Source organism: Arvicola amphibius, chromosome 4 (genome assembly GCF_903992535.2).
Source record: "Arvicola amphibius chromosome 4, mArvAmp1.2, whole genome shotgun sequence".
NCBI classification, from domain to species: domain Eukaryota; kingdom Metazoa; phylum Chordata; class Mammalia; order Rodentia; family Cricetidae; genus Arvicola; species Arvicola amphibius.
This window is the reverse complement of record NC_052050.1, coordinates 59,426,345-59,451,223: the sequence shown is the minus strand read 5'-3', so window position 1 is coordinate 59,451,223 and position 24,879 is coordinate 59,426,345. Positions and strand designations below refer to the sequence as shown.

The following is a 24,879-nucleotide window of genomic DNA, read 5'->3' as shown; positions in this document are numbered from 1 at the left end:
GACTATATATGTGAGCATGCCCCCACCACGATGTGTTCTAGTCCCTCTTTGGCTTTATTATAACAACTATACATGACATTACATCCTAAACAACCCACTTATTTGTGTCCCATCATTCCAGACAAGGTACAGCTCAACCACCTTCAAGCAATTTATGAGTCTAACATCATGCAGCAGCAAGTGTACACACTCCACTTCTGTCTCTGCTGTCAGCACATCTCTGCTGTCTCAAGGGACATCTATGCTGAACCCTTATAGAGGCACATTCCCAGAACTGTTCATTCCTAAGGTAAAAGTGCTTTTTGCACTGTATTTTAAACTACTTTCAGTTGATAGTAAATGACAGACACCTTCCACAGTGGCAAGGCAAGACCACTAAATACAAGGGATTTCAGAACATGTAAGATATGCCTTATTTCTGGGTTGAGGGCAGCATCCCCACACAAGACAACACACTTAAGTGGTACTCCAGACAACTGGTGAGCAGACAAGCAGATAGGGCTCAAGTACCCCCTTGCCCAGGAGAAAGGAGACTGAGCCAAATCTCATGGAAAAAGAAGGGAGCGTTGGCAAGGCATGGAGACGGTGGTGGAGGAAGCCAGCAAACTATCATGCCACAAAACAGGCCCCCAGCACCCCCACCAAGCAGGCTAGCCAGTACGGGTTTACCAGCCTGTATTCACCTTCAGACACTTGTCATTTCCTCCCCTAATAGTGCCAATTGCTAACATGGAGTCTTATCCACATTAGACCCTCTTAGGAATGAAAACCTATTACTGCTTAATATTTGATTTTCTAAAAGATTTTTTTATATGTAGACATGTTTACCTATATGTACATACCTATACTACACATGTACCTACTGCTCTCAGAGGTTAGAAAGGATATCAGGTAATCTGAAACTAAAGTTACAGATAGCTCTGGGCTGCCATGTGGACGTTAGGAACTGAAGCCAGGTCCTCTGCAGCAAGTACTCTTAACCACCATGACATCTCTTTAGCTGTGATTTTTCTTTACTAAATAAACTTGCTTTAAGATGTCCATTTTAAGTAACATCATAAATGAAATCAGGTATCATCACTATGGTACGGAAAGGTAGTGTTTTTATTGACATATGACTCAGACAGCAGAAACTCACCACCCTAAAGTACAAATTCAGTTTTGTTTCTAGATTATTTATAATTAGTGCAAGCAACACTACCCTAATTTCAGATCATTTTCCTCTTCCTCAAATCTCCTGGATTCATTACTTGTCGCTGCTCTCTGCCTCCCTCAGAGTACCTAGAAAGTACAATTCTATTCCTGTCCTCTATTTGCTTATTTTATGGTTCTTATTTCATAGTATAATGAAATTCGACAATATAGGGCCTTTATGTTGTTTTTTTTGTATTCAGCATTATATTTTTAAGACTCATGCAATCAGGTGTGGTAACACATACCTTAATCTCGCACTTGGGAGACAAGGCAGAAGGATCTCTGTGAATTCAAGGCCAGCCTGGTCTATATCACAAGTCCAGGACAGTCAAGACTACAGATACTTCATCCCCCCAAAAAGTAAAGACTCATCCATGCTGCATCAGTTAGCCATTCTATTTTATGACTTAATGACTCACTGTTACATGGACGTACCACATTTTGTTTATTCACAGCAGATCAACATTTGGGGCTACTATGAATAATGCTGCTATGAACATCTACCTATATCTTCTCCCTTCTGGATAACTATAAAGGGTTGCACTGCTTAGTCCCTATATTTACTATTTACCTCTGAGGAACCCCAAGTACGGGTGCATTTTTAAGATAAAGAACTATAAAACTACCCCTGAACTGCATAACACTGAAAGTATTTTAGGAAATCACTGCCAAAGACAACGGTACTAAAGCTGGGTTTGTTTGGTTTAGTCAGAATGGTATTTCTGAATTTTCATCAGGGAGTATAGACAGAGGCCAAGTGGGAAGAATGAAGACAGGAGGACACCACTTGAAATGCCCACCAATGAGAAGAGCTGGGTGGGGCAAGAAGTGAGAAAAGGCAGGGAAACCATTAAATGGTGAGGAAAGACTTCCAAAACCATACGTGGTAGGTCCAAGGCTCCTAACAGCAAATAAAGATGGAGAGGCCTCGAAGGAAGCAGAAGCATAGTTTCTACATCACTCACTAGGAATTGACAGGCCTGAAAACATAGGTAGCAAGCAGCAATTGTACTGGGAGAGGCAAGGGAGGAGCCTGGGGCCAACATGTTCACCTGGAGGGAACAAAAACAGGACAAAGAGAGAGAAAGGCACCAGGATACAGGGTGCAGAGGGACACACTGTTTACCAACACTGCAAGACATGGAGAGATCTGCCTTCTATGAAGGACCCCCAGAACAGTGCAGGTGCTCTGTACACATGCAACTGCACATCCATCCCACAGCAGAACTGACAGCCCCAATGCTACCAGGGATTCCCTGCTACCACCTGGCTAAGCCAAGGCCTCAGCCAGGATCCAGGAACTTGCCGAGACTTCCAGCACTGTCTGCACCTCCCTCTTTCCTCCTGCAACTCCAGAACTGAGACTGTTAGGGGACAATCTCCACACTGATTCAAACAAAGCCTGGCCAAGTGCCTGGTATACATCTACTACAGGAATGGGTGACACCTCACGGTCATGGATCCAAGTCTACCTACTCACATTCTTCCATCCTCCCTACTATGAGCTCACTAACCCTTCATATCCTCACCAAATTTCCAAAGCAAGGCCCATTAAGAGCTCGCCCTGAGTATAAAACGTGCCTATCAAGAACAAAAACAAAAAACTGGGTGTTTGTACATCCATAATCCCATCACTCAGGAGGTTTATGTAGTAATGTCATGAGTATAAGGCCAGTCTGCTCTACATAGTAAACTCCAGGCCCATCTAGTCTCAGATATACAGCTCTTGTCTGAAAAACAAAACAAAAAAGCCTACCATGATATACAAATATTGTTACAGCTTTAAAACAACTCAAGATTACTGTCTACCCACCACTACTCACCACCAGGAAACTAATTTATAAAATAGGATCAATCCTCAAGCATCAGTAAAGTTAGGGCTTGGGAGTTATGGAGAGAAAGGCTAACAGCACTTGCTTCTGTCATAGGAATCCCCAGCACCCTGAAGGATTCTGATTGGCCTCTTCTGTCCCTTCACCATACCCCTCCAGAAGAAAAGCAAAACAGCAGGCTAACATGGAACAGGAGAATTTTTTTAGTCTATTTCACACTAAATTTAACAAGCATAAACAAACAGAAGTTTGCATACCATAATTTTTTTTAATTCTTAAAAGATTAGAAGTATGCTGCCAAATGTCAAAACAAAGTATCAAAAGGAAATCAAAGTTGTTATTTTCCTTTTGGTTTTATATTCATTGGCCAAATGTTTCTATTCAGTGTTTACACTGTCATTGTCCCACTTTGCCTGGAAAAATAATAATCTAGGGGTGCATTTCCAGCACTGACAACTGCAAGTTACACAGATCTACATGCCCAGTGGCTTCTTCCTGTGCCCAGACATAAACCACTGCTTTTAGAAACTCCAGCAGTGAGGCCAACAAAGAACAGCTGATTTGTTCACAAAATGTGGATGGCTGCACATTGGCCTCTCTCACTCCAGCTTCCTTTCTCCTTTGAGCTATGCTGGGGGAGAACAAGACCATAAGAACTGGGTTGTCTTGAAACGTCTTTATACGCCTCCCAAGAGAACCCAAGACCTCAAGAGTCTACAGCAAAGCCAAAGCCACAGCTCCTCTCCTGCTGTTCACATGTACTTAGGTCAGTGTCTACTACCTACCTACCTGAGTGCTAAGCACTATGTGCCCAGAGCTGACTCAAGTAGCCCCAAGCACTGGGTCTGAGACACTGCTGGGGAAGCACTTCATGAACTAAATGGAGCCAGCGCTGATGAGGGAGGCATTGTGCTCACTAATAAGTCACATATGGGACCACCAGACCTCAGTTCTGATCAAGTTCTGCAACTCATAACACAACCAGCCTATGATCCACAAACAGAGAAACTAAAGGGCTGGAGAAATGGCTTAATTGGTAATATCTACCTAGCACGCATGAAGCATAAAACTGGGTATGGTGGAAGTGTTAGGATCAGAAATCCAAGAGTCTGGAGAGATGGTTCAGCAGTAAGAACAGTTTTTTCTTCCAAAGGACCAAGGTTCAATTCCCTACACTCACACTGGGTGACCCACAACCACGTTTAACTCCAGCTCCAAGAACGCCAATGCCCAATGTCCTCTTCTGGACTCCAGACATACACATATGCACACAATAAAAAAAATAAATCTTAGCCAGACACAGAGGCTCACTCCTTTAATCCCAGCATTTGGGAAACAGAGGCAAACAAACCTTTGTTGAGTTTGAGCCAGTTTGGTTTATACAGTGAGTTCCAGGGCAGCCAGTAGTACATAGTAAGACCCTGCCTCCAAAAAGAACAAAAAGAAAAAATAAATCTTTAAAAATTAAAAATATATACATAGTCCTTCAATATGTAATAATATAAGCTCAATTTAATAAAAAATGCAAATTAAACTATATTGGGATACTGTTTACACTTGCTAGGTTGGCAGGAATCTAAACATGCGACTACACCTGAGGCTGGCAAGGCTGTGGGGGAAATAACACCTACATTGCTGGGGGGAAGGCTATGTGGACACTAGGGAGAAAAACCGGGTAATCTGTCGAAAGTCTCTAGGTAAAGATGCCTGCCACCAGGCTTGATTTTCTAGTTAAATCCCTAGAACCCACACAGTACAAAAAGAGAAGCAACTCCCAAGTTGTCTTCTGACCTCCATAGATACAATCAATAAATGTAATAATAATAATAATAATATAAATATAAATAAGGTAGAAAGTGAGAGAAAGACACCAGGTACTGACCTCTAGCCTCCCTAAGTACATGAGCAAGCACATCAGCAAATCCCCAGGAGTGTGCAAATGTGCAAGCATGTACACACATGAGCACACACACACACACAAAACTATGCACACTCTTGATCCTATCCATCTGTGAGTTCCAGGCTATCCAAGGCTACATAGCGAGACTCTGTCCCCAAAAAAATAGCAAGCAAAAAAAAAAAATTCAAAATGGAGAGAGAGAAAATGAGAATGTTGAGGTTTATAGACAATATGCTATCTTTAGCCAATAAAAAAGGGGAAAGAGCTGGGTTTAGTGAACATATTTTTAATCCCAACATTCAGGAGGCAGAGAGGCAAGCGGAGGCAACCAGTGCTACTCAGTGAGCTCTGTCTCTTCCCCCCCCCCCCCCCAAAAAAAGGAAGAAAAACCCACACGACCATGTTATATTTACATGGACACTACTGGAAGGGTACTATACTACCAAGTAGTTACCAAGGAAAATGGCAGGCAGAACACAGGTGATCAGGACTGAAAGGAAATTCTCCCCCTTCCCCCTTGGTTTATCAAGACAGGGTTTCACTGTTTAGCTCTGGCTGTCCTGAAACTTGCTTTGTAGACCAGACAGGCCTCAAACTCAAAGATCCACCTGTCTGTCTCCCGGGTGCTGGGATTGAAGGAGTGGAACACCACCACCTGGCTTTTTTAAATATATTTATTTATTATGTATACAGGTTCCTCCTCCATGTGCCTGCACACCAGAAGAAGACACCAGATTTCATTATAGATGGTTGTGAACCACCATGTGCTTGCTGGGAATTTAACTCAGGACCTCTGGAAGAGCAGCCATGGTTCTTAAGCCCTCTGAGCTGTCTCTCCAGCCCCAGGGAAATACTTTCTAAAGTGTACTTTTTTAATGACATTTATTTACTTATTTGGCGGACACACATGCCATAGTGCATATGGAGAAGTCAGAGGACAACTTAAGTGCTATCTCACCAGCCTCCTGATGTATTTTAATAACCTTTCATTTTAAAACTGAATATTTCATTAAAAATAATTAAAAGTCCTATCCTTTGTTTGTTTTCAAGACAGGGTTTCTCTGTGTAGCCCTGGCTGTCCTGGAACTTGCTCTGTAGACCAGGCTGGCCGTGAACTCGGAGATCTGCCTTCCTTGCCTCCTGAGTGCTGAGACTAAAGGCCTGCACCACCACCACCTGACTCCATCTTTTTTTTATTTAAAAAAGGAAAGCCAGTCATATCAAAATCTTTAACCAACAAACCTAGATGCCAGCCCAGACCCCACTGTGATCTCTGCACCCTGCTGTGAGGAGGGAGCCAGGCACCAACAGACTTAGGAAGGCCTGGGTTCCTTGCTAGGGCAAGGAACCCAGGCCTTCCTAAGTCTGTCCCTCTCTTGGTGAGGCTCCCCTCCAAGTCCTCCCAGCTCCACATTCAGTGGCTTCCCCACAGTCCACTATAGCCTAGGCCTTCCCTCTGGTAGACCCATCTGTAGCCCCAGGTACAAACTCTACCCAGTGCACATCCTAAGCAGGTCTGTGCACCAGCACAAGGTTACATCAGACTTCTATTCCTATCTATTCTTATTAAGCCTGGGCCCTAAACTGAGGATGCCTCCCTCTCCATACCTCCGTAGACACAACACACAAGGAACAGATAGGAGCAAGGACAACCAGCTTATCCTTCCTTTGAGCAGATGGGGAGGGACTGCTACACCAAGTACTTATCTAGGACGCAAAGTCATCCTCACCTCAGGCAGCCCTTAGCTTTCCCCTAGATTACTGCACACAACTAAGTGGCCTAAGGCTCACAGGATGGCACATCATCAAGCCACTGTTCTCAGTCACCATAAGCCACATCAAAATCATACTTCCACATCACCTATCAGAAAGAGAAAACCTCAGCCAAGCTATTCCAAACTGCTTCCGAGGGCCTCAGCAGTCAGAGAGTAACCACAGACTGATGGAGGAGAGTTATCTGTCTATGTTTCTTTTATTGGTTAATTAATAAAGAAAACTGCCTTGGCCCTTTAAGAGACAAAAAATTAAATAGGTGGAGTAGACAAAACAAAATTGTGGGAACAAGGAAGTAGAGTTGGGGAGACGCTTCAGGCAGTCTCCAGAGGGAGTCTCCATGCTGCTCCTCTCCGAGATGGACACAGGTTAAGATCTCTCCTGGTAAGCCACACCTCAAAGTGCTACCCAGATTACCAAATATGGGTTAAAAAAAGATGTAAAAATTAACCAATAAGAGGCTAAAACTATGGGCCAGACAGTGTTTTAAAAAAATACAGTTTCCGTGTAATTATTTCGGGTGTAAAGCTAGCCGGTGGCTGGGTGGCCGGACGCAGCCCCGCGGCTTCTCACTACAACAGACTGAGCGAGCTTTCCAGCTAAGGGGGATATTTATTTCCCCTCTTTGAGCTCTAAACTGATTGGGTTTTTTTTTTTTCTAAATAAACGTCTATAAATCTTTTATTATAGCTTTTGTATGTCTAACAAAAGAGTTTTTTAAATAGTCAATGTGACTTCCAAATGTACTTTTTGCTGGACATATGATCTACAGGTGCCTGCCACCTTCCTTGTGGTCAGTCTTGGAGAAGATCAGCATCTCTACACTGGGGTGGCTCTGTGACTAGCCCGGTGATCTAGAACCACTGCATTAGATAAATCCAGGATTTTTCCACCACAAAGACTATTCACAGGAATTCACACAACTCTGATCTATCCACATGCAGAATGAGTGCCAAGGTCCCCAGAAGGAAATGACTAGGCACAGCACAGAATGTCATGGAGAGGCCTGGTTGGCCCAGAGCCTGCTCCGGCTCCCTGCTTGCACCAGTTGGCCTCAGGCAAACACATTTCGTAAGCAACAGGCCTGTTTTCTTCTGGGGACTCCTGTTTTAAAAAAAAAAAAAAATGTAATAGACTGAGTAAAAAGGATCAACCTCTGTCATCAAGCCAATCCCACCTACCAAAGGGAGAGCACATACCCAGAGATATTTCTGATCCAATGTTGCTCTTACTTGGGATTGGAAAGTCTCTGGATGCACTAGGTAGTATGTGGCAAGTAACCCTTTCCTTTATACCATGGAGACAGAAAAAATGAGGCCCAGTGACTATTCAGTAACCTTGCCCAAAGAGCCAGTGTACCACATTCTGGAAGCCTCCAACAAGCTTGCACCAATGCCAATGGTTTGCTTCTGCAATCCTGCCTCACTCTTCCCACCCTGCTGCTCTTCCTCTACACCCACAGCTACCAACAGCACCACAGTACCCCAAACTGCTGCTCACTCCTCCTACCACAATACTTCAAGGTGGCTGCCAAGTCCTCTGTGTCTCACAAAGACTTTCTCCTGTCTGCCCCAAGCCTCTCAGGGCTTGCTAACCCCACAACAAGGGAGTGATGGAGCATTCATCAGCTCTCTTAGAAAAAAGGAAAGCAATACAGGTCTCCTCACAGACAGTGAGCCACCAGGACCCCAAGGGTAGGAGAGTGGGAGGGTGGTGGTAATAAACAGACTGACGAATAAGCCAGGAACTCAGTTAATAGTAATCACAGTTGAGAATGTCAGGTATGGGTGGAGTCCAAAGGTTGATGTCAGGTGTCTTATCACCTTTTTTTGTTTTTTTGAAATGGTCTCTCAGTGAACCCAGAACTCACTGTTTTGAGCTAGATCGGCTGGCTGGGGAGCCCCCAGGATCCACCTGTGTCTATGTACCCAGTGCCAGGTTATAGGCACCTGTTGCCACACCCAGCCTTTCCCCTAGATGCTGGTGATCTGAATTTATGTCTTTGTTTTTGTTTTTTCGAGACATTGTTTTCTATAGCTGTGGAACCTGTCCTGGAGCTCTTGTAGACCAGGCTGGCCCAAACTCACAGTAATCCGCCTGCCTCTACCCTCCTGAGTGCTGGGATTAAAGGCATGCGCTACCACCCCCCCGGCCTGAATTCAAATCTTTGTGATTACACCGCCTTGGTACCTAAGAATGCAAACCTTTCCATCATGGGGTCTAATGAAAACACAAGCCTGTCCCCCAAAAACGCAAGAGCAAAGCAAAGTCTCAGACTACTGAGCATGTCCTCTACCCCAAGACTGAGAAGGTCCTGTACTCATCCTAACCCCACAGCTGTGGCTTGAGCCAAAAAGGGGAGGCTTTCCACAGAGGAGCAGTATCCTCAGCAGTTCCTAGCTAACAAAGAACAGCCCAGAGAGGCCTGAACCCCTCATGCACTGCCATGCATTTTATTATGAATACTGCCTTCAGACATAAGTTCCTTCAAAATGTGTGTGTTAAAAACAAACAGAAACAAACCACTCCCCTACCCTCTCAAGTAACACTTTCTTCTTGATCCATGTATCCTATCACCACATTTCAAATTAAGCACACGTAGTTAAATTAAAATAGCAACTATTTACAATAGCCAAAATTAAAACCTCAAATGAAGGTAAACAAGCTGTCATCTACCCATAGATTACTCAATAATAATAAGGAATAAAGTGCTGATCCATGCTACAACATGAAAAAAACCTGAAAAGAAGCCAACCAGAAAGCCACATGATAAAAGATGCTAGGCACAGGGAATGTCTGAATCAGGCAAACCAGAGTTAAAAAAACAGATCAGTGATTACGTAGGCAAGCCTCTACCCTGAGTCTAACATGGTTATAATGGTAAATTTTATAAATTTTATGAATTTAGTAACAATTAGTAACAAAATTAAAATAGCAACTCTTATTAACGTTTTGCCTTCATAGAAGTGATAACAAAATTCAACCCAAATCAGTATTTTTGTATAGTCATTATTTCACAACTGGAAAAGTCAGCTTTGAACATGGAACATATAAAAAATCTGCATTAGAACCAGGTATGGTGGCATACGCCTTTCATCATAGCAAGGATCTCTGAGTTTGAGGTCAGCCTGGTCTAAGAAGTAAGCACCAGCAATGCCAGAGCTACACAAAGAAACCCTGTCTCAAAAAATAAATAAACAAACAAACAAACAGACAGACAGTGCAGCATTAGATAGGCATGGTGGCATATAACTTACTAAAATCTTGTTTTATTTACTTATAGTTATTTTGAGATAGGGTCTCTCTACAGAGCCTAGGCTCTCTAGACCTGGACTCACTATGTACACTAGGCTAGCCCTGAACTCTCAGATCTGCCTACGTCTGATTCCTGGGTGCTGCAATTAAAGCCATTTGCCACCAAGACGCAGAAGCAAGTCAATGAATTTCTTTGAGTTCTGGGCCAGCCAGAGCTACCATAGTAAGACCCTGTCTCAAAATTAAATTAAAAAAAAAAAAAAAGTGGCTAGAGTAATGGCTTAGTGGCTAGGAGCACTAGATTTTCTTCCAGAGGACCCAGGTTCAGCTAGCTCACAACTGTCTGGGACTAAAGACACCCTTTTCTGGCTTCCAGGGGCACTGTGATGCACAGACACATATTCAAGCAAAATATCCATACACACAATAAAATAAAATAAAATCTATAACAGTAATAATAAATAGAAGCCGGGCGGTGGTGGCACATACCTTTAATCCCAGCACTCAGGAGGCAGAGGCAGGCGGATCTCTGAGTTCGAGGCCAGCCTGATCTACAAGAGCTAGTTCCAGGACAGGCTCTAGAAACTACAGGGAAACCCTGTCTCGAAAAACAAAAATAAATTAATAATAATAATAATAATAATAATAATAATAATAATAATAATAATAAAAAATAGAGCTGGCCATGAGCATATGCCTTTAATCTCAGGACTATGGACACCAAAAAAGGTGAATCTCTATGAATTCGAGGCCAATCTGATATATACATATTGAGTTATAAGACAGCCAGGACTACATAGAGAAACAAAACAAAACAAAATAAATGGATAAATAAGAATTCGCAGCCCAGCATTGGTGGCACAGCACTCAGGAGGCCAAGGTAGGTGAATCTCTGAGTTCAAGATCAGCCTGGTCTACAGAACAAGTTCCAGGACAGCCGGGGCTACACAGGACACCCTGGGAGAGGGATAAGAATTAAATGGGCCCATAATGGAAGCTGGGTATGGTTGTTCACACTTATAAACCCAGTCCAAGCTGAGAGTTTGGAGAATCACTGATTCACAGGCAAGCCTGGGTTACAGAATAAGACCTGTCTCAAATAAAAAGGACCATGGTCAGTCTTCACCTTTTTGTGGAAAGTCCAAATCCATTAAAAATATAAATCTAAGCCATTATCAATAAAGTTTGGGGTTTGCTTTAGAATAATCCACTGGAGAAATCTAGATTTAAAATGTTGAAGCTGATGAGTTTCACTAAATTATACTGTTTTCATTTAACGGAATCCTCCATAATGAAGCCAAATTTGTAATGAAGTTTCTGGATTATATTCTAAATAGATAAAAGCATCAAGTGTCCTTAGCTGTCAAATGCCAAGGGCTCTTGCCAAATGTCCCCACCCTGAGCCAGGAGTTTAGAGTTACTTAACGCATGTCCCTCTATAGCAGGCCCTTCAGAAGAAAATCAGGGTCCCAGTTCACACTGCCAAGCAGGAGTACAAGGAAGTAGCTAGCTTAAACCCTCTAGAGGCCTGCTGAAATTTCAGTTATCAACTAGGTTCAGGCAATGTCTGGACACAAGGGGATCTTTGCCGGAAATGCTTTTAACAAGAGCTCCAGAAACAGCCCTTCAAAAACAATGTAAGCAGATGAGACCTCCAGCCTGGAGACTAAAGGAAGCAGACTCCACCCCCACAAGCAGGAGCACCCTGATACTGTTATTGCCCATTCTCTTGGTTCTCTTCCTTCCTCTTTAGAGCTAGTCTTTACAAGGAAGGCAGTCTACCAGTTTCCTGTCACATTCCCTGTATCTAGAAGAGTACTTGGCACCAAGGTGTCTGACCACAGGCTTGTGTATTTTTTGACTTTTGATGGAAATGGCCCCAGAAGTACCTTATAAGGACTCACTTTTCATGAACTCTAAGAATGAAACCCAGAGAAAGGTACCAGAATATACTACAGACTACAGTTAGGTGCCAAAAAGGGGGGGGGGGATGGGAAACAAAGAGTCACAGCACAAACAATATCACCTAAAATAGCATCAGATATAGTACAGAACACAGGGCTTTGGGTCAGGAGGACGTGGAACAATGGGTGCCAGGTAGAAACAGAAGGAGGGACTTTGGGACAAGAGTCTAGGGACAGGAAATGAGGTAAAGTGCTAAATGAGCTAAAACAAGGAGATGATGACAAGCTCCGCCACCCCAGAGAACACTGTCAAAACTAGACCTGGAAAGTCCTTGTGTTCCCAGAGTGGGAGAACAAGCAGAGAAAGAAAATGAGTGGGCACCATGGGAGAGCTGGGGCCTATAGAGAACTGGCACTCACAAGCCCCAACTAGAGATGGCGCCCACACTGGCTCTGACCCATTGTTGCCAAGCAACAGTGCAGCCTCCAACTGCTAAGTGTTCTGATTTGTCCATGAAGCTGCAAGTGTGGAAAGCTGCACAGGACCTGATTTTGATGTTGGCAACATAGTGGACAACTAACGGCCTCCCAAAGGCCATTCCCAAATATATCCACAGCCTAGTCCAAGAACCTGTGAACATGCTAGATTACAGTGCAAAGAGGCATCATTCTCCCCTAACTCTAGATAGGGAAGACACTGAAGCACCCAGTGGGTCAAAGGTCCTTGAGTGGAGGTGGGAGGCAGGTGAGGCAACGTCACACTGATGCTGTGAGATGCTCAGAACAATCACGGCTAGTTGAGATAGAGCCATGAGCAAAGAAATACTGAAGGTCTAAAAGCCAGTAAAGGTAAAAGTGGCTTCCTCAATCCACATCAGGACCAACACTGTGGCCTGAACCCCCAGGACAAGCAGCAAACTGAGGCAGCACCCAAAAGAAACACCACACATAAAACCATGCCAGATCACCCTGCGGTTCAATCCTCCCCAACAGCTTTCCTCTTGTCCATACCAAGAACTTCAGGCCAGGATCATCTCATATCCCTGATACCCTGTACCCAGTCAGGGACAGGGTCTCTGGGGGACACTTGTCTCAAGCTTACCAGAAAGTTCCTTATCTTCACCACATAGCCATAAAATTCTCCAGGGATTTCTAGAAAACACAACTGTTCTAAGTGTGGGCATTCTGGTTCCAAAGGACTGTTCATGTCACGACAGCACCTACACATGAGAAACTATCATTTCGGCCCTGAGAAACTGCCCTGGAAAACAGGGTAGGACAAGAACTCTTTCAGCCCCACCCTTCTCACTGCTACTAAACAGAGTGCCCCTGTCAAGTGTTCTAGGAGAAGCCTCAGACCCTTGAGCCCTGTTGCCAGGTGCCCAGCACCTGTAGCAAGATGGCACTTTGGCTGATCTTAACACAGCAACCCATTTCAAGTAAGTTCTGTTGCTTTAGGCAGAAAGAGCTGTTCAGGTAAGGAAGGGCTGGAAGACCTACAGCACTGACCACTCACAACACCAGAAGACTGAAAACCACACCAGTCCAATCTTATCCAGTTTCTGCCAGGCCTGCCTAGGTCTTCCTTTTCCTCTCCAGCCCTTGCACAACACAGCACCATTGGCTCTGCTCCTTTCCTCTATCCCCATTAACTCCATACTTTAAAGATTCAACTTCCAGATGGCTTGTTTCCTGTGATGCTTTCTCCGACCCTGGATTCCACCAATGTCTAACAACACTTTATACTTTTCTACCTACCTGCTGACATACCCAGGGCTGACATTATTTCCCACTCTATCAAGAGCCAATAGCTACAAACCCAAAGACATGCAGGCAGGAACTTAAATTTTATCCACTCATGTATGAATCCCAGACCAGGAAGCATAGTACATGTGTGTAATAGGTATCAAATAGGGCAAAAATTGAACTATCTTTTTGTCCAAACACCATAAGATATGATATGCATTAAATACATTAGGTAAAAACCTCACCTGTTATTTGTGACTAGTAACATTAAATATCAAAGCTATAAACTCTTTAGTACTACTGTCTTGAACAAACTTACTTTTAAAAATATATGATTTGATGGCTGGAGAGATAGCACTGGCCACTCTTCCAGAGAACTTGGGTTCAGTTCCCAGCACCCACACGGCAGCTCACAATTGTCTGTAACTCCAGTTCTAGGGTACTTGGCACTCTCATACAGACATATATGCAGGTAAACACACCAATGCACACAAATTTTAAAAAATACATATGATTTGCTGAGCATGATAAACACACCTTTAATCCCTGCACTTTCAAGGCTGAGGCAAGAGGATCACAAGTTCTCAAGTTTTAGGCCAATCTAAACTATATATAATAAGACTTTACTTTAGAAAAATGCAAATATTGGGCCTGGAGAGGTGGTTCAGTGGTTAAGAGAACTGGTTGTCCTTCCAGGGTACCCAGGTTCAATTCCCACCACCCAGATGACAGCTCCAGGGATCTGACGCCCTCTTCTGGCCTCCAACAGCACCAGGCAAGCACAAGGTATATAATATAGAAGCAGGCAAAACATCCCTAATACAAAATAAATAAATTTTGCAAATGCTGCCTGCTGAAATCATTAAGACAATCTGGAGTATGAGAAGGAACCCTTGATGGAGAGATAAGAACCAGCTCTACTTGCTCCTTGCCTGGGGCTCAGGTGGAAAGGATTACCCAACAGATCACAGCCTCTCCCTTCACCAGCACTTACTTTCTTTACCCTTTGCTAAACTACCCACTTCTTTCCCCATCTGCCCCACCATTTCTCTGTAGCCCACTCCCAGTGACTAAGAGTTCAGGGCTTGCTACTCACACCTCCTTTAACCTAGGCTTGCTCTTCTCTCCAACTCCCATTTCCTGGAATCTTCCAGGGCCTGATACACTCTATCCACACAATTAGAATTGTCTGAGCACTTGTAAAAATCATTGGTCCCTCCCTGATTGGCCTGGGAAAAAGTCCCATCAGATACATTAAAAACAAAAAATACCTTTCCAGACTTCATGACTTGTAGGTGTACCAGGAATAAGAGCTCCTGGGACATCAAATCCAAACTCTTCAGTCACAAAGTGCCCTCCCCAGCAACACAGATGCAACAGAGCACACAACAAAGATGAATACACAGGGCACCACACCTAAGCCCACCTCAGGAATCCAACCCTGTTGCCCCAATGTGCAATGCCTTCCCGTTTGCTTTATAATGTTCCTTGTTCTCCAAAGCCCAGCAGCTCAACCCTACCTTCTCTCTGATTCTTCTATTTTTTTAAAGATTTATTTATTTATTATGTATAGTGTTCTGCCTGCATGTATGCCTGAAGGTCAGAAGAGGGCACCATATCTCATTATAGGTGGTTGTGAGCCACCATGTGGTTGCTGGGAATTGAACTTGGGACCTCTGGAAGAGCAGACAGTGATCTTAACCTCTGAACCATTTCTCCAGCCCTCTCTGATTCTTCTCTATTTTTTTATTTTACTTGTTTTGTTTTGCAAGACAGGGAGGGTTTCTCTGTGTAACAGCCCTAGCTTTTCTGGAACTTGCTCTGTAGACCAGGCTGGACTTCTACTGACAGAGATTCGCCTGCCTCTGCCTCCCAAGTGCTGGGATTAAAAGCATGCAATTAAAGACCACCACCACCTGGTTTAGATTCTTTTTTTAATATTTATTTTTATTTTAAGTGCATTGGTGTTTTGCCTGCATGTAAGAGAATGTATATGTGAGGATGTCAGATTCCCCTAGAAAAGGAGTTACAGACAGTTGTGAGCTGCCATGTGGGTGCTGGGAATTGAACCTGGGCCCTCTGGTAACCACTGAGATATCGTTCCAGGCCCTTATTCTATTTTCTTAGCCTCCTGACAAAAATAAAAATCACAGTTTACACACTGTTGACTTCTTTCTCACAAATGTTTACTTTGCCCACTTGGTCAGACTAAGTGTGTCAGCAAAAAATACTTCATTTTCACCCATCAATCTGACCCCAGACTTCAAATACCCTGCCTACTGACACAAACTGTCTTTCAAATGTTCGTCCCTCCGCCCCCTTGGCTGCTATCAAGAGGGTGGTACAGTTTTCCTGAGTGCTGTGGGGAGATAAGCTACTGTTAGAGAAATGACTTCATAAAATTTCAAAACCACACTAGTGTCAGACTGAATTCAAGCACACTGCCAAGCTCACTCTCCCAAACTGAGGGCACAAAATCAGTGAAATGCCACTCTTAGGACTGTTGTGAGGGAATAGCAAGGTCACAGAAACACACAGCACAACTCAGGGTGAGGCAAAGAGTTTTATACAAGTGCTGTAAAATATCAGCTGGAGAGGTGGCTCAGTGGATAAGCATGCATGCTCTATGAGCATGAAAACCTAAATCCCATATAAAAACTGAGCATGTCAGGTGGTGGTGGCGCACACCTTTAATCCCAGCACTTGGGAGGCAGAGGCAGGTGGATTTCTGTGAGTTCAAGGCCAGCCTAGTCTACAAGAGCTAGTTCCAGGATCCAAAACTACAAAAAAGCCCTGCCTTGAAAAACCAAGGGGAAAAAAATAGCACATGCCTGTAACCCAGCATTGGTGGGAGAAGAAAGGAAGATTCCAAGAATTCACAGGCCAGCCAGCCCAGCCAAAATGACAAATTGCCTGTTCAGTTAAAAGATCCCTTCCCAAGACAAGGTGTAGCGCAACAGACACCTGAAAATGTCTCTATATTACTCCCAACAGACACCACATGCATTCACTACAGCACCCCTCAAAACATATCATAGACAACACACACTGCACATACACAACAAAAAAATACCACTCACTGAGAAGCCTGGTACAGGCTGCCACACCCTTCTGGGTCTTAGGTTTTTTTTTTTTTCCAAAAGCAAGAGAAATGGTGGTAAGAAGAAAAAACTTTCTCTCAAACTCTAAACACCAATCTGAATGGATAAGTGACTTTCATTGATGGCTAATGACCCTAAGGGGTTCTGCCCAGAAGACCAACAACCCCTGTAAGGCCTAAACAGCACCATGCCAGCCATGTAGGGATGATAAACCTGCTTTTCCAACAGGATCTAGAATTTACTGCCATCCTGAAGGTCACTGCCGTCTCACATAACGGTCTTTTTAAAGAAAATGATCCAACTAACTCACATATGGAAAATGCCTGTGACCATAGTCTAAATCATGACCAGGAAAAAAAAACAAGAACAGTGCTCAAAGAACCCAAATTCCTTTCCAAATACCACGCCGCCATCTTCATAGCAATATTTAGAAACATTTTGCATTTCTTCTGCATGACAATTGGTGCTAGACACCTCACAGGCCTTCTCTCTCCATCCTCAGGCCAGGATTCCAAAGACTAGTTCCCATACTGACAGCATTAGCAGCATACTGGTTAAAAATGCACATTCTCTCAGCTGACTCAGGAGGTAAAACCACTGGCCACCAAGCCTGACAACCTGAGTTGTAGCCCTGGATCCCACATGGTAGAAGAAAACTGACTCCCACAAGTTGTCCTCTGATCTACATACATACATACATACATACATACATACATACACACACACACACACACACACACCCCACTGTGTATGCACACAGACAGACAGACGCACAATAGATAGGGACTGCAGAGACGGCTTAGCAGGTAAGAGTACCACCTGATGCTCTCCCAAAGATCTGAGAGTTTGGATCCCACGGTTGATAGCTCATAACTGTAGCACAAATAATAAAACCCAGAGACAGGAATTGGGGTTCAACCAGAAAAGCAAAGCAGCCAAGTCTCTAGAGAAGTCTTACCTCTATCAAGACTAGGTGACTGTAAACTAAACAGACAGCCTCTCTCTCCTCCCATTTATATTCCATCTAGTGCTGGGATTAAAGTTGTATGACTCCCTAGTGCTGGGATTAAAGTTGTGTGACTCCCTAATGCTGGGATTAAAGGTATAGGCTACTACCACCTGGATTTGTTTCTGCACTGATCAGTATAGCCCAGGGTGTCCTTGAACTCACAGAGATCCATCTGCCTGTCTCTCAAATCCTGGGATTAAAAGTGTGTGTCACCATTACCTGACCTCTACTGGCTTTAGCTTTGCCTCTGGTCTTCAGGCAAGATTCATTAAAATACAAATACTATACTGCTATACATAACCACCTATAACTCCACCTCCATGGGATTCAATGCCCTCTTCTGGCTACTGTGGTCACCTACATAGCACACACACAAACACAAGACACAAAACAATAAAATGTATATTATACTTATAATTACACAAACATACTTGCTTTTAAGAAAATAATAATAGCTGAGCATGGTAACCCACTCAGAAGGCAGAGGCAGGTGGATCTGAGTCAGAGGCCAGCCTAGTTCCAAGCCAGTCATGACTACATGGTGAGACCCTGTCTCAAAAATTAATAATAAAACTTACTTAAAAAAAACTTGAATGTACATTTCTCAAGGCTGTGTATAATGCAGTTCAGTGATAATAGTGTTTCATCTAGCATACTCAAAGCCCTGCTGGGTTCCATTCCTAGCACCACATGAAATGGAGCATGGTGGCACACACCTATAATTCCAGCATTTAGAGAGGAGGAGTAATAAATTCAAAATAATTTTTAATTACACAGCCAATTTAAACCACCCTAGGCTAAACAAGACCCTATCAAAAAGAGGGGGAAAAAACAACAACAAAAAATGTTGTCAGGCTTTATCTACTAAATTGGAAACTCTGGGGTGGAGCCTGGCAACCAGCTGAAACCAATCCTCTAGGGAATCCTGATGCACAGCAAATTAGAGAGTTGATGAGTGTCTTTTCCATGAAGTAGTCCTTGTTGGTCTCATTTTAGAGGTAGAGCAAATCAAAGCTCAATGATGGACTGGCCTGGATGGGTCCCACCCCACCCAGCCAGGAGGCCCACTAGACCCCATGCCCAACTCCAAAGCAATCTGCAACGAGGCTGTGGCAGCCAAACTATGCCATTAGGTTCTCTGAGGCACTATGAGAGCAATGTGACAATGACATTACCAAAGAAGGGTGAGAGCAGAGGAAGGATGCAGTCTGCATTCAGAAGTGATTAATTATAAATGCTTTTAAATTCACATCATGCATTAGCCCTAGATGGCCAGTCATCCCTCAGGAAGAGCTTGTTTCTCCCAATTCCATTTGTCAGCTGAGTTACATGACCAAAAGCCAGAGTCCCTAAGGACCAACTAACTCCTTGCACTGCTCTGAACAGAGAGAGAGCTTGAGTTACCAGTTCTCTCTCTAGAACACCCTTAAATGCACACTGCCTGGGCTAGGCTCATAGGGAGAGGAACCAGGAAAAGGCCTTTCTTTTCTGAACCCAGGACCCAACAGTGCTGGGAGAGTCACCAGAAGAATCCAGTGCACTCTAGAGAACAGACCTGGCTCGAAGAAGCATGCTTTAAAAAAAATAAAATAAAATAAAAAACTAAATAAACATCTACCATATAAAGATATATAGCCCATTTAAATACTGACATTCAAATCACAGTACTTCCACAGATCCTAAGGTTGGGAGAAGGAAAGCCAGGAACTTAAACTCATCCACAATTCCCAGCCTTTCAAGGAATTCCTCCTCTATGGGACTTTTGTATTTACTAGAGTAGCTAGAGTAAAGGGAACCCAGGACTGGGACTCACATACTAGCATGGATACCAGCTACCTGAGTCCTGAGCTTAACCTAGTAGATCTCAGTGTTTCCACTGACACAGGGCTGTTAATCCCAGTCCTGCACTCTGATGAAAGTGGTTCTGTTTTAAAGGCTGCTGGAAAGAGCTTCAAGTTGTTAGGTTTTTGGGGTTTTTTTTTTTTTTTTTTTTTTCTTTTGGTTTTTTTGAGACAGGGTTTCTCTGTGTAACAGTCATGACTGTCCTGGAACTCACTCTGTAGACCAGGCTGCCCTCCAACTCATAGAGATCCACCTGCTTCTGCCTTCCCAATGCTGGGATAAAGGTATATGCCACCAATGCCAGCTGAGCTTCCAAGATTTAGGACCTGAACGTTTCTTAATCATCAACTGAGAACAGGTATTATAAACAACACCTCTAGATAAAGTGCTGAATAACACACACCTAACCGCGGATTTTGGTTTTTAATTATACTTGTTTTTCTAAGTTTTGATTTTTAGGCACTATAAACAAATAAGAAAGAAAATTCTAGGCCAGGCATGGGACACACATCTTTAATCTCAGTACTTGGGAGGCAGAAGCAGGTGGATCTGTGGTTTGAGCAATCCTGATCTACAGGACTGTAGGGGCTACAGAGAGACCAAGCCCACTCCCCCCCAAAAAAGGGAAGAAAATAAATCTTGGGGTTGAAGAGATGACTAAATTAAGAGCATGTGCTGTTCTTCTGAGAATCCAAGATCAGTACCCATGTCAGAAGCTCATAGCTGCCCCCAACTCCAGGTCCTGAGTATCCCCACACCCCCTCTAGTCTCTGAGAGGCACTGCACCCATATGCACATAGAAACACACATAAGTATAAAATAATAAACAATGATATAAATCTCTTTTTTAACTAAGAAAGCTAGCTGGCCATGGTGACAAATGCCTTTAATCCCAGTATCAAGCCAACTGGTCTATATATTGCATTCCAGGCCAGCCAATGCTACATATCCACCGCCTGACTTCAGGTGAAGGGTTGGGAATATAACTCTGTGGTAGACTGCTTTGCCTAGCATGTGTGAGGCCTTAAATTCAATTTCCAACACTGCAGGAGAAAAAGGAAAAGAAAAAAGAAACCAGCTGAACAGTAATTTCACGATACAGCTGGGCCAACACTAGTGGTTTATGCCAGAGCAAAGTTAAACAGTGGCGCCTATGGTACAGAATCAAAGACTTTGTCCTGGCCTGGCCAAAGGACTACTTATTACAGACCTTTACTGAACACTATTGTAAGTCACAGGCTGAACTGGGCCTTGGAAAAGTAAAGAAAGACAGGGCAACCACTGGCCTCAAAGATGTCACAGTCTCAAAATGGCCAAAGTAGCAGACTGTGTGTGGTGGGGAGGCTGGGAAAGTAGAGGAAGAAGGGCCCAGGCACTGGTACCTGGCCAAAGCTTGACATTAAGTTTGCTTAAATACAAATACCAGTAGACCAAGGGCCATGCATGATACTACAGTCCTGGAGAGGGTGAGGCAGGAGAATCAAATTCCATGCCAACCTAGATAACACAATGAGGCTCTCTGGGGGAAAAAAATCCTTTGAATTCAGCACTCAGGGTCACTAGGGGCTCAAACCAGTCAATCACACCCTATCAACAAGAAAGGAAGCTCTACAATCAGTGTGCAATTGAATGAAGTTCATTCTTCCCATGCTTTAGTCCACAGCAAACTGAAATTACCACTACTAATGAAATTAAAAACGAAGTTCCTCTCATTTCCAGAAAAACAAGCCATTAAAAGTTTCTCCAAACCTTTTCAACTACTTTCACAGGACTCTTATCAGAATCTGCACTCTTGGGAAATCCACTCCTCATTATGAAAGATTACATAACAGACAGCCATATTTCAACAGAGGGTTTCTATAAAGGATGGGCCGCTTTTCAAGACTATAAACACCATGCCAGGTACAGTCACTTCAAAATTTCAATATATGGGCTGGAGAGAATGCTCAACGGTTTAAGAGCACATACAGTTCTTTCAAAGCACCATAGATGCAGCTGACAACCAAATGTAACTCCAGCTCCAGGGGATCAGACACCCTCTTCTGCACTCCGGGGGTACCTACAGGCACAGGTGCACAACCCTCCCCCCATACACACAATTTTTTTTTTTAAGTTTCACATTTCTTTGTAACTCAGATGTCTGGCACCACACACCCTTCAGGGAAGAGCAATCTCAACAGAGCCCCCAATCCTGGGTTCGGAAATACAAACACACCCACAAAGTTGCTCCTGATACAGCAGCCCACATAGTACAGACTTTGCAACTAATGTTTACAAAACAAGAGCCCAGTCAGACAGTCACAGATAATTAGCCTAACTTTAAACTAGGAAAACAAACTTAAAAACACGAAAGCATCCTGAATGCCGTGGCCCACACTTCTAATCCCTCCACCCAGGAGACAGAGGCAGGCGGGCACTGTGCACTCAAGGCCAGACTGGACCACCAGACAGAACTAGACCCTGTCACAAAAACAGAACAAAGCAAACATACCTAAAAATCAAAGATGAGCCCTACAGGTGCTTCCAACACAGTCATTAGTAACACCCTTCAGAAGCAAACTGCAGTTCCCTCCCATGCTCATTTAAATACAGATGAGAGCTTCATTACCAAAGAATATAGATGGAAAGCTTAATTACCAACGCACAGCCGATCACTGCGGTGTTGGAGCCAGTATCTACCGCTATCGCTGTATCTAGAGTTACAAGACCGCAAAGTTCCGCTAAGTCTTCATTAAATTACGTAATGTAAGGGGGACGTCGATCATAGAAATTCACCTTATTCAATCATTTCGGTCCCTTCTTTCACAGGTTATTTTCTGGGGTGTGCAAATGAAGGATTCACGTGTCTTTTTCACCTTTCCCTGCCCATTTTCTTGTGTCAATGTTAAAAATAACAGGCAAGCAATTTGGAGGAATCCTCAGCACACCTTTAAAGAAATCCTTAAGTGCTGTGGAGTGCCCTGGAGATGGGGCTTCCAGCTGTGACACTGACACCCTCTGACTGGATGACCTTGGGCAAACTAACGCATCTTTGGGCCTCAGTTCTCCTTGTCAAAATCACAAGAATGGCTAAATCCCATCCTTTCTGAAACAAGACTTCAAACGCATCCCAAGGCAGTACTGAAGTGAAGAGGCCGCTGGAGGGACTGAGGCCCGAGACCGAGGAACGGACTGAAACCGGCCGGGATTTCTAGGGAGCCCTGGCGGCCGGCTCCCCTGCAAAGCCATTGGGCCAACTTCAGGTTGCAAACAAAAAAACCTGTTGGCCGGGACTCCTCCTGGAATGGCCTGCCTCTCCCAACGCGCTCGGCTCGCGCTCCAAGGGAGCCGGCACACCGGAGAACGGGGGTCTCCCGGAAGAGGCCGGCCCCACGCGCGATTCGCCCACCCCGATTCGCCCAACAGGGCCGCCGGGTCTCTACCATCCCACGCGGAACAAAAGGCAGCTGGAGACTGGCTCCGCCGCCCCCGTCCCCGCTGTGCTGTGGAGTGGGGGCCGGGTAGGGGAACCCAGTTCCCCGAGGCGAGAAGGACGTGGGTAAGGGGGACCCCTCCCCAGACCCCCTGAAGGAGGCCAGCCGGCTCCGACCCGGGGTGAGGGGAGAGCCAGGGAAGCGCACACTCCGGGGAGGGGCGGGGTTGCTCCAAACTGAAGGCTACGGAGCTGAGGTGTGAGGCAAGGACAGGCGCCCCAGCCGGGAGGGAGGCGGGCGTCCTCCCAGCCCAGAGCGGGCTCAGGTGGGGCGGAGCCTGGGCGAGCCGTCCAGCCGGGTGGGGTCCGGCTGGCCCGCACGGTGCACGCCCCGGCCAGCGACGGGGAAGCCGGTGCTCTAGGGGCGTCCCACGCACTGGAGAGAAGGAAGGTCCGCGCCCCCGCCCCACCCTAGCTCCCGAGCTACCCCCACCCCAAGTCCCGCGCGTCTCGGCTCACCTCCGTTCCCAGCCCGCGCGAGTGCAAGGCTGCAGCCGCCGGCAACGCTGGAGAGGCGGGAGCTACCCGAGCCCGTGCAGCGTTTGACACCCACACGCCAGCCAACATGGCGGCCGAGAGGGGGGCGCGCCGGCGGCGAGCGCGCGCGCGCAAGCCCTCCCCTCCGAGCGCCGAAGCCCCGCCCCGTATCCGCTGGCTCCGCCCTTCCTAGACCCTAAGCCCCGCCTCGATCCTGTCCGCCCCGCCCACAATATGCCCCTAAAGCCTCCTCTAAATAGCTCCTGCTATCACACAAACCCAAGCAAATTTATGCAGCCTTAAATCAGAACCCTACACATCCCCAACCTCAACAATTCCCCAAGGCATACCCACTATAACCCTCAATCCACACTCCCCCCACTTTAGTCAGGCAAGCCCAGAACACGCCCCCCAGCCTTCTCTGAACCTCGACCTATTAGTCTTTCCACTTTCTCGTGAAAAATACTGTGTGAAGCAACGACCGGAAGGAGGCCAGGCGCCTGACAGGGTTGATTAATTTAGCTGCAAATGTGTTCACTTCACGAGGATCCACTTATGCATACTTCAGATTTGTGTGTTTTTCCGTGTGTGCATTATATTTCAATAAAAATATTGAGTACAGAACTTGTAGTAGGCGGCCCAAGTAACTGAACAATCTAAACAAGTGAAATCTACAGCCCGAGTCGCCCGCGCCTCACCAGAATCCTGCGATTTGGCAACTCCAATTGCAGGCCTGCAGTCCGGCTCTTACGCACCCAACAAAGCCATGTGAAGCACTTCTTCCACTTGGTAAGGAAAGCTGCCTGCCAAGCTATGAGCTGCACCCAAAGAAAGGCCGCAGAACAGAGCCCCTCACACAAGGAGACAAACCGGGCCCTGCCTTCCCTGAGGGAGGTTCTCAGAAGAGCCAGAACTGGAGGCTAGAACTCAAAGATAGAAGAGAGCCCTCACGACAGGGTCTAGGACATGAATCAGGCCTCAAAAGGAGGGCAGAGGGCACTACTTTTTTGTTTTACTTTTTGAGACATGGTTTCTCTGTGTAACCCCAGTTGTCCTGGAACTTGCTCTGTAGACCAGGCTGGCCTCCAACACTGGGATTAAGGGTGTGTGCCACCACTGCCCAACTAGGGCATTATTTCTGTTGCCAGTCTGTGCCCAAAAATCTCATACTGCCTTTAATCACTGAAGGACAGTTCACAGGTCCTTGTACTCCTCTGATCAATAAATTCACTTTCGCTATTAAAGACTACACATGAAAATTAAAAAGAAAAAGAATTCACATGTCAAAAGCAGGGAATCACCAGGCAGTGGTGGCACATACTTTTAATCCCAGTACTTGGGAGGGAGGCAGAGGCAGAATGATCCCTAAATTTG

The 24,879-nt window shown here is 45.0% G+C and overlaps 1 protein-coding gene across 1 annotated transcript in view; it reads right to left on the bottom strand.

The window, feature by feature from the left end:
• Window positions 1-23,598, bottom strand: part of Epn2 (epsin 2) — a 66,231-nt gene extending 42,633 nt beyond the window's left edge. The window contains 1 exon segment of the mRNA XM_038328003.1: window positions 23,488-23,598. The gene's annotated coding sequence lies outside the window, so the exon portion shown is untranslated.
• Between the last annotated feature and the right edge of the window lie 1,281 nt (window positions 23,599-24,879).